The following is a 9,039-nucleotide window of genomic DNA, read 5'->3' on the forward strand; positions in this document are numbered from 1 at the left end:
AAAAAAAAAAAAAAAAAGAAAGAAAAGAAAAGAAAAAATTCTCAAAGGGTAGATACCAAACTGCTACTAGTAGACTACTCTACAGAAGGACCTGGGTAAGGAAGTAAAATCAAAAGAAACTTTTATTTTACCTATGCTATTTTAACTCTTCAAATGGGAAATCTAGTCCTGTTCTTATGCATTTATAAAATTAATTTGTAAATATGGTAGGGACAGAGGAAGGGGAAAGGAAGGAGAGAGAGGACAGCTGTCACTTTTTCACTTTATACCTTTTGTACTGCTTGAGTTTGGGGGGGTGGTTTCCCCAATAATCATGTGTTATTTGGTAATGTTTTTAAAGGGAGACTTTAAAATAATTTTTTTTTAATTTAAGTGAGCTGGGTGGAGTGGTGCATGCCTATAGTCCCAGCTGCTCCAGAGACAGAGGTGGGAGGCCAGCCTGAAACAAGAGTTTAACCCTGTAACTCCCCTGCCTGCAAGAGGTAAGATGCCAATTTTGGGGAACTCCACTTTATACAAAATATGGTGGAAGAAGGGTTTCACAGATTCAAATCCTGGCTATGAGCCCTTCCCGAATGACCCTGAGCAGGCTTCACTTTCCCAGTTTCTCCCACAGAAATGTGAGGACCAAGTAGAAACCATAGAGTTCTCTGTAAACCTTAAAATGCTACCCAGATAGGAGCAATAATGGCTGTCAAAGAGCTAGAAAGAGAAAGGCTGGATAGGGGTTGAGTACAGGGGTTGAGATACTCAGATAAAAGCCAAAGATGTCTTGTGTTAACAACAAAATGCTGGAAGCTACCTAAAATGAAGCGGAAAATGAATAAATACATTGTGGCAATTTCCTATCAGGGAATACTATACAGCAGTGAAAAAAGGAATGAGCCACAGCTGGAGATACAAACATGGATGAATCTGGGTCTTGCTCTGTCCCCCAGGCTGGAGTGCAGTGGCATGCTCTCAGCTCACTGCAACTTCCACCTCCTGGGCTCAAGTGATCCTCCCACCTCAGCCTCTCAAGTAGTTAGGACTACAGGCATACGCCACCACAGCCAGCTAATTTTTGTATTGTTTGCAGAGATGGAGTTTAGCCATGTTGCCCAGGCTGGTCTCAAACTCCTGGGTTCAAGAGATCCACCCGCCTCTGCCTCCCAAGGTCCAGGATTACAGGCATGAGCCACCGCGCCCAGCCTAAATAACATTTTTAAACATAAAAAACAATACTATGTGTTATTTAGGGATGCACACATTTATTTTAAAAACTTTAAAGAAATGCAAGAAAAAAACCTCACTGGCCAGGCGCGGTGGCTCAAGCCTGTAATCCCAGCACTTTGGGAGGCCGAGGCGGGTGGATCACGAGGTCAAGAGATCGAGACCATCCTGGTCAACATGGTGAAACCCCGTCTCTACTAAAACTACAAAAAAATTAGCTGGGCATGGTGGCGCGTGCCTGTAGTCCCAGCTACTCAGGAGGCTGAGGCAGGAGAATTGCTTGAACCCAGGAGGCGGAGGTTGCGGTGAGCCGAGATCGCGCCATTGCACTCCAGCCTGGGTAACAAGAGCGAAACTCCGTCTCCAAAAAAAAATAAATAAATAAAAAGAAAAAAACCTCACTAATTCAGAACACTTGTTTCTTGTTGGGGGCTGATGAAGGAGAAATTTCAGGTGACTGGAAAATGTGTTATTTCTTAAACCAGATGAATGAGCACACAGGTGCCTGAATGTTACCCTCTGTATGAGAGATGCCTTAATTTTTTCTCTTTTTCTTTTTTACGGTATTTTTTGCTTTTATTTTTTTCTGCTTCAACTTTTATTTTAGATTCAGGAAGTATGTGTGCAGGTTTGTTACCTGGGCATACTGCATGACTGGGGTAGGATTGATGGCATCACCTGGGTACTGAGCATAGTACCCAATAGTTTTTCAGCCCTGCCTCCCTCCCTCCCCACTCTGGTACCGTAGTCCCCAGTGTCTACTGTTGCCATCTTTATGTCCATGAGTACCTGATATTTAGCTCCACTTATAAGTGAGAAAAGGCAGTATTTGGTTTTCTGTTCCTGTGTTCATGTGCTTAGGACAGTATTTTCTAAAAGTCTATGTTGCCAATTTCCTGGGGACCAGATCAGGCAGGAGTTGCACCCACAGAGACAGAAGTGGGGGTGGAGAGGGACCAGGGCTCCTGAGACCAGGGCCAAAGCTGACTATGATGAAGGCAAAGGAGGTGTGGCCTGAGGCCAGCAGAGAGCCTGGTCAGTGCTCTGCAGAGTGGGTGGAGACTGAGCCAAAGGCCCTTGACTCATGGGGCAGTCCCACACCTGCCCTGGCCTCTCAGCCTGACTCTTTGGTGACACAACTCCCACAGCACCCACATACTTACACCCACTTCTCCCCCAACACACATACCCCTGCCTGGGCTGCCCGGTTTGTCCACTGTGTAGGTGCTCCAGGACACAGAGCTCCTTACTCTCAAGAAACAGCCTCAGGGCGAGGTCCTTGGAAGAGAAGAGCTCAGCTCTGCCCAGAGAGCAGCTCTCAGACAAAGAGCCAGCTCACCAGTCAGCTGTTCCAATCAGAAGAGTGACTGTCCTAGGCCAGTCATGGGAAAATCATCAAAAACTTCCCGCAATGGTCATGGTGACTGCCAAGGTCTGTCTCTGGCGACTGGGGGCTGTGCTCCCCCAGAAAACAATGGGAGTTGCTCCCAGCTGCCTTGTGCCTTCCTGCAGCAACTCTCTGGAGGATGCCCAGATATGCCCCCTACAGATGACCAGGGATAGGAGGGGCAGGCATTGCAGGCACACGGAGGCATGGCGGGCACGTGGGGGCATAGAAGCAAGAATCTAGGAGGGCAGACACAGCAAGGCCTGGCCCAGAAGGAAACCGGGGGCTGCCAAAGCCAAAGAGAGGGTGACCCAATCATTGGTTGTTACGGAGTTTTTAAGATGTGGAAGACAATGCTCTGAGATGCCAGACAGTGAAACGTTTTCATTCTGCAGCTGGGAAACCAAAGCCAGCAAAGGGGAACAGACGTGCCCAGAGCTGCATGAGACAGCAGTGGCACACAAGGAATGTGTGCCCCGTCCTCTGGTGGCCACTATACACTCTCTTACCACACCATGCTACTGCTCAACCTCCCTCCCTCCCTCACAGTGGTCAGGTAAGCAATGAGGGAAAATGATGGAGATGAGAAAGGAAGAACCCCAGCTGACTTCGGCTCACAAAGAAACAAGTCTAAACAGCACTGGAAGGGGCGGTATGAGGTGGAGAGTGCCCTGATCCCAAGGATCGGGGTCAAGCAGAGGGGTGCTGGGGCTGTTGAGGGAATTCAGGCCAGATGTCTTCCAGGCCCCTCCCACATCTGAGTTTCCACCACTCCAAAGAGACAAAGCAAAGGACAGCTCATCCAGAGAAGACACAGCATGGTCCACAGGGTGGCAGAGGGCTGAAGGCAAGTGTCTTCGTCTGCTTTCTGCCACTACTCTGTTGAATAGCACAGACTGGGCAATTTGTAAAGAACAAGTTTATTTGGCTCATGGTTCTGGATGATGAGAAGTCCCAGGCACGGCATCCCATCTGGCAAGAGTCATACCAAGATAGAAGACAGAAGGTAAAAACGAGTGATCGAAATAGAGTATTGGCCAAACTGGCCCCTTTTATAACTAACCCACCCTTGAGATAGTGACATTCATCTATGAAGGCAGAGCTGACAATCCATTCATGAAGGCAGAGATATTAAGTTTCCAACATATAAACTTTTGGGGGACACACTCAAACCTTAACAGCAAGTTATCCAAAGCAAAGAAAATCAAACCAGTCTCATCTTCTACCGGAATCCTGTCAATAACCTCATGATTAGCATCAATAACGATAACAGCAGCAACCATTTACTGAGCACTTACCACGCTGTGGGCCCTAGTGCTTGCCACACACTGTCCCATTAATTCCCACTATTCTAGGAGGTAGCACTGATGTCATACAGAGCTGACAGGTGAGGACACACAGGCCCAGGGTGGCAGATGCAGCACCTACCCAGGTCTGCCAAGCACTGAATCCTGTGCTCTTCACCAGTGGTGCTCAAGGAGCAGCCCACACCAGCAGCACTGGCACAACTGCCATCCACTGGATCAGATGCTCTGGAGTTGCAGCCCAGAAATCTGTGTTTAACAACCACCTTCTACCTCCACCCTCAGGATTCCGATGCACGCTCAAGTTTACGAACCAACTGCTCTGACCATTTCCCAATGCTGCTGAGGAGAAAAAAAATCAACATTTCTATGTCTGATATCAAAATCTTTTAGGGTTTTTCCCAGGCCAACTGGTCAATTCACCCAACCTAGGAGAGGCGGATTCCAGATAGTCTCCCTAGTCTACTAAGTTCCAGAAGAGACCCGGGCTCCACTCGACGCATCGTCATTTTTTTTTTTTTATTTTAGAGACGAGGTCTTGCTATGTTGCCCAGGCTGGAGTGCAGTGGCTATTCACAGGCGCAATCCCACTTCTGATCATCACGGGAGTTTTGACCTGCTCCGTTTCCAACCTAGGCCAGTTCACGCCTCTTTAGGCAACCTGGTGGTCCCCCACTCCCTGGTGGTCCCTCACTGCCGGGAGGTCACCATATTGATGCCAAACTTAGTGCAGACACCAATTGGCATAGCACACTACAGCCCAGAACTCCTAGACTCAAGTGATCCTCCAGCCTCAGCCTCCCAAAACTTTGTCATTTTTTTAGGGCTCGATCTTGAAGTCACTTCCCTCCAGAAACCCCCCCCAACCAACTGGTGCCCCCAAATTACTCTGCACTCCAGTTATACTTATGCCAATCTGACTCATCTGGCACTTACTGGCATATAATGCCTTTCAGGTAGCACTGATAGCACATCTCCCCATTTGACGAAAAGTTCCTGGAAGGCAAGGCCAGCTCCTTATGCACCTGTACATCATCAACACCGCACAGCACTGCACACGAGAGCCATCAGGAAATGATGCTTGGGAGAGAGCTGGGAGAGCAGACCCTGGCTCTTGTCCTGCCTTCTCATCTCTAGGCCTCAGATTCCTCATTCGGGAAATGTGCCATTATTCAACTCATTCATTGAACAAACTCAGAGGAGCCATCTACCAGGCATTTTTCTGCTGCTGCAGGAATACACACAGGGACTAAAGAGGTCTCCGCTCACCCCCTTTTATTCTAGGAAAAGAGAAAGACAATAAACAAACACTACAAATAACAATTTGTCAAACACTAAGTTCGGTACCTATGCTTTCTCGTTTGCAAATCAACAAGATTCTTTCATAGCATAATACATGTATGAGAAAAATAAAATAGTAATGTGACAGAAAGTGAAAAAAGGGGCTGCTTTGCATAAAAAGATCAGGGAAGGCCCCTCTGAGGAGGTGACATTTGAGCTGAGACTTGATCGATAAGGAAAAACCAGCCATGGGAAAAGCTGGGGAAAGCTGTTTGGGCAGAGGGAACAGCACATAGGAAAGCCTCAGGATGAGAACAAGCTTGCTTGCTGGAGGGGGAAACGCAGGCCCATATGGAGTGGCCAAATCACAGCGGGTGCAGGAGTAAAACAGTAACCAGTGGGTTGGAGAGAGAGGCAGACAAACAACCTCCTACAACACTGCTGCACTCAAATCAGGTCGGCCTGACCCAACCAGGACATCCGGGCCCCAAGTCACAGGCAGCACTGGGGGTAAGGGTATGAGTCAGACCCCACAGCTTCCTGGGGCCCCAAAAAACCTGATGGGATACCCAGGGGCAGGCATCAACCCTCAGCATGAGTGCTATGCCGTATCTATGGAACACCCAAGGCTAGGAGACAAACATGGTTACATAGGGTGTAGAACATAGCACACTCTTAGTGGCAGCTTCCAGAGGGGCATGATCAAGTGCTTCCATGAAGTGCCAGTCCCTGATCACATTATTTTCCCAGGACACAGCCAGGACAGCAGTCTTGCTCAGTGGAAAGGGAACAGGGCCTAGGATTCAAGGGTTGCTAGTCTTGGGAAAGTCAACCTTCTCTGGGCCTCGGTTTCCTCATCTGAAAATTAAGGCTATTAATAGAGTTTTAGAAAGATTAAGTGATCAGCACTTATGATCCACTCGTCTGACCCAGATGAGTGGATCATAAGGTCAGAAGTTTGAGACCCTGGTCAATACAGTGAAATCCCGTCTCCACTAAAAATACAAAATAATTAGCCTGACATGGGGGCACATGCCTGTAATCCCAGCTACTCAGGAGGCTGAGGCAGGAGAATTGCTTGAACCCAGGAGACAGAGGTTGCAGTGGGCCAAGATCACGTCACTGCATTCCAGCCTGGGTGACAAAGCAAAACTCCGTCTCAAAAAATAAAAAATAAATAAAATAAAAGAAGAAGAAAGAAACAAAGATTAAGTGAGTCCAGGTGCCGTGGGTCACACCTGTAATCCCAGCACTTTGGGAGGCCGAGGTGGGTGGATCACTTGAGGTCAGGAGTTTGAGACGAACCTGGCCAACATGGTGAAAGCCCATCTCTACTCAAAATACAAAAAATTAGCCAGGAGTGGTGGCGGGTGGCTGTAATCCCAGCTACTCGGGAGGCTGAAGCAGGAGAATAGCTTGAACCTGGGAGGTGGGTTGCAGTGAGCTGAGATGGTGCCACTGCTCTCCAGCCTGGGTGACAGAATGAGACTCCATCTCAAAAAAAAAAAAAAAAAAAAAATTAAATGAGATACTGAATGTAAAGCACTATGCCTGGCACACAGTAAGCTAGTAGCATTAGCATTATCAGTTTTTTGACTGGCTCAGTTTCTTCTGTTGGAAAATAGGGAGCACTGCAGGGTTGCTGAGTTTATACTAATTAATACTCTACCCTCCCAATACAACGCTACCTTCGTCAAGGATTTTTTTAAAAAATTCTGAGTCCCTTTTTCTGACCTCTCATCAGATGCCAAATTCCCCTCTATCACACCCCATTGTTTGGAAAATGAGTAAGTGCTGATTAAATTCCATTTTGACGGTACTGTGAAAAAAAAATGATGCATTAGGAATCTACACATTTCCCTGTACTGTGATTCCGCAAGAGGGTGGGGAAGGACGTTGCTGATTCTTCTGCATCATCCACAAAAGTCCCTCCCTCCCCCTAGCAAAACACAATCTCTCACCCAGTCGCACAAAATTCCTATCTGCTCCTGTACACACAATTAATGAATGTACAATGCACACGTGCACATAAATGTCCTACGGTGGAAAGCTCAGCCTTCAAACTCCATACTGAGAACCCCTCCTGGAAACTCATCTATTCTACACATGCACACAAATGTGCATGCAAAATGTGTTCAACTGAAACTATATAGCAGGAACTCCAGAGCCAAATGCTTGAGTTCAAATCTGACTTTCCAACTCACAGCTGTGTGACCTCAAGCTCCAAGTACCTCGGTTTTCTGAACTATAAAATGGAGATAATAACAATGTTAATGTTTAGGATGGAAGTTACAATTAAATAAATCTAATACACTTATAGCGTTAAGATCAGCACTTGAAAAGCGCCCAGTAAAAATTATTTTCCTCCTCGTGACATAGGCACACTGCTTCCACAACTTTATACGAAACTCCTGACGCCGCGTAGGCAGCTCGTCTCCCCACGATAGACACCCCCCGACGGCCGCAGTGTCGCCAGCACCCGGAGGGTCTGCGCGCTGTGCAGCCGCCCCACGCCGTTCCCAGGCGCGCTGCCCCGCGCAGTGCGCACGCGCGCCCCCCACAAGCCCCAGCCCCAAGCAGGGAGTCCCCGCGAAGCCCAGGCTGGCCGCTAGCGGAGACACCTCGGGACCTCGCGCGCCGGGCCCCTGGGCACAGGCCATCTTCCCCAGCTCGCGCCCCGCCACCGCCGAGGCTCGGGACGATCCGGGCCCGGCATCCCTTCCTCCCCTCCATCTCCGCTACGGCCAGGCAGGCTTACCCGAGGACTGGGAGCTTTGGGACACAGCGCCCCGCCTGCTGCGTCCAGCCCCGAGTCCAGGGACCCGGCAGCGGCCCGGGCCAGGCTCCGGCACTCTTCGGGCTCCTGGGCGGGGGCAGTGGGACCTGGCCAAAGACTAGGAAGTGCCGGGGGCCGGGCTCGGCCGCCCCACCCCTGGGAAAGTCCCCGGAGACTGACAGGCCGCTCGCCCAATCGCGCTGCGCGCTCCGGGCGGGCCCGCGGCCGCCAGGGGTGGGACCGAGCGAGGTAAACACAGGCTGTCCGGGGTTCCGGGGGCCTGCAGCACCTCAAGCAGGCACCTAGGCGTCCTTCCCCTCGGGGGGCGACCTCCCTAGCGCCACCGTCCCAGGCCCGCGCGGCCCCTCGCTGCACTCCCCGCGTTGGAAGCCGCGGGCGGAGGCCTGGGGCCCCCTTAAAAGCCGGAATTTCGCCGCGGATACGAGCCACCGAGACCACCCAGCCCCTTCCTTGTGCCCTGGGGAACTTGGGCCAGAGGGGGGAAGGAACCTGCCTAAAGGCACGTAAGCAGTTGGCGCTAAGCCAGAGCTGGAGCTCAGGGCCCCCGTAGTTCCGTCCAGGGCGTTGCAGGACTCTTAGCAAAGCTGTAGAAATTCCGAGCTGAAAGGACCTGTAGAGACTCTTATCGCTAACATTTTTTTGCTCCAAACATTATAAACGCTTTGCTCCAGACATTGTAGATGCTTTGCATGCATTCTTTCACAATCACCCTAGTGAAATGGGTTTTACTCCCTTTTCTTAAATATTTGAGGCACAAAAAGGTTAATTGACCTCAGTAAGGGGCTGAATCAAGATTCAAACCCAGGTGGGCAAATCCAGAGGCCTTCTTCCACCCTGCTTACCAATTTGTGGGCTAGATAATCCTAACAGACTGGGATTTCCTACACCGGTAAGAAACAGAAACTTGCTTTAAGGCTAGGAAAGCTTTTTAAAAGCTTATCCTTAGGCCGGGCGCGGTGGCTCAAACCTGTAATCCCAGCACTTTGGGAGGCCGAGGCGGGTGGATCACGAGGTCAAGAGATCGAGACCAACCTGGTCAACATGGTGAAACCCTGTCT

The 9,039-nt window shown here is 49.8% G+C and overlaps 1 protein-coding gene across 8 annotated transcripts in view; it reads right to left on the minus strand.

The window, feature by feature from the left end:
* Positions 1-9,039, minus strand: part of TNIP1 (TNFAIP3 interacting protein 1) — a 68,803-nt gene that overhangs the window by 48,834 nt on the left and 10,930 nt on the right. For 4 of the 8 annotated variants that reach the window (XM_017515003.2, XM_037733629.1, XM_037733630.1 and 1 more), the window contains exon 1: positions 7,943-8,442. The exons of 2 other annotated variants lie outside the window; for them this stretch is intronic. The gene's annotated coding sequence lies outside the window, so the exon portion shown is untranslated. Of the gene's footprint in view, positions 1-7,942; positions 8,443-9,039 lie in introns of those variants that run through there. 2 more of the 8 variants (XM_017514999.2, XM_037733635.1) reach the window with 2 other exon arrangements.

This window comes from Cebus imitator, unplaced genomic scaffold, assembly GCF_001604975.1.
Source record: "Cebus imitator isolate Cc_AM_T3 unplaced genomic scaffold, Cebus_imitator-1.0 Scaffold540, whole genome shotgun sequence".
NCBI lineage: Eukaryota > Metazoa > Chordata > Mammalia > Primates > Cebidae > Cebus > Cebus imitator.